Genomic DNA, 1,289 nt, shown 5'->3' on the forward strand with positions numbered 1-1,289 from the left:
GGAGCAAGGACAAGAACAATCTTGTTGAAGCAGATCCTGAACCTGAAAGGACTTTGAAGAAGAAACTAAGAGAAGCTAAAATACAACAATCCAGAGAAAACCTTACAGAAATTTTCGAAAAAGAAGAGGAGATGGCAGCCGAAAATAATGACAACAACAATAAACCAAGGAGGATGCTTGGTGATTATACTACACCTACTTCCAATTTTTATGGAAGAAGCATCTCAATCCCAGTCATTGAAGCAAACAATTTTGAGCTGAAGCCTCAACTAGTTGCTCTAATGCAATAGAACTGCAAGTTTCATGGACTTCCATTAGAAGATCCCTATCAATTTTTAACTGAGTTCTTGCAGATCTGTGATACTGTTAAGACTAATGGAGTAGATCCTGAAGTCTACAGGCTCATGCTTTTCCCTTTTGCTGTAAGAGACAGAGATAGAATATGGTTGGACTCACAACTTAAAGATAGCCTGGACTCTTGGGATAAGCTGGTCACGACCTTCTTGGCCAAGTTCTTTCCTCCTCAAAAGCTGAGCAAGCTTAGAGTGGATGTTCAGACCTTCAGGCAAAAAGATGGTGAATCCCTCTATGAAGCTTGGGAAAGATACAAGCAGTTGACCAAAAAGTGTCCTTCTGGCATGCTTTCAGAGTGGACCATTTTGGATATATTCTATGATGGTCTATCTGAGTTCTCTAAGATGTCACTGGACCATTCTGCAGGTGGATCCATTCACCTAAAGAAAACGCCTGCAGAAGCTCAAGAACTCATTGACATGGTTGCAAATAACCAATTCATGTACACCTCTGAGAGGAATCCTGTGAGTAATGGGACGCCTCAAAAGAAGGGAGTTCTTGAAATTGATTCTCTGAATGCCATATTGGCTTAGAACAAAATGTTGACTCAGCAAGTCAACATGATTTCTCAGAGTCTGAATAGATTGCAAAATGCATCCAACAGTACTAAAGAAGCATCTTCTGAAGAAGAAGCTTATGATCCTGAGAACCCTGCAATGGCAGAGGTGAATTACATGGGTGAACCCTATGGAAACACCTATAATCCCTCATAGAGAAATCATCCAAATTTCTCAGGGAAGGATCAACAAAAGCCCCAATAAGGCTTTAATAATGGTGGAAGAAACAGGTTTAGCAATTGCAAGCCTTTTCCATCATCTTCTCAGCAACAGACAGAGAATTCTGAGCAAAGCCCCTCTAGCTTAGCAAATATAGTCTCTGATCTATCTAAGGCCACTTTAAGTTTCATGAATGAAGCAAGGTCCTCCATTAGAAAC

General features: G+C 40.5%; 1 non-coding gene across 1 annotated transcript; it reads right to left on the reverse strand.

The window, feature by feature from the left end:
• Positions 1 to 536: 536 nt before the first annotated feature.
• LOC130984770 (small nucleolar RNA R71) lies at positions 537 to 640 on the reverse strand. The gene has a single exon (XR_009088681.1). It is a non-coding gene; the product is annotated as a small nucleolar RNA R71 (small nucleolar RNA).
• Positions 641 to 1,289: the final 649 nt, after the last annotated feature.

Source organism: Arachis stenosperma, chromosome 5 (assembly GCF_014773155.1).
Source record: "Arachis stenosperma cultivar V10309 chromosome 5, arast.V10309.gnm1.PFL2, whole genome shotgun sequence".
Classification (NCBI taxonomy): Eukaryota; Viridiplantae; Streptophyta; class Magnoliopsida; order Fabales; family Fabaceae; genus Arachis; species Arachis stenosperma.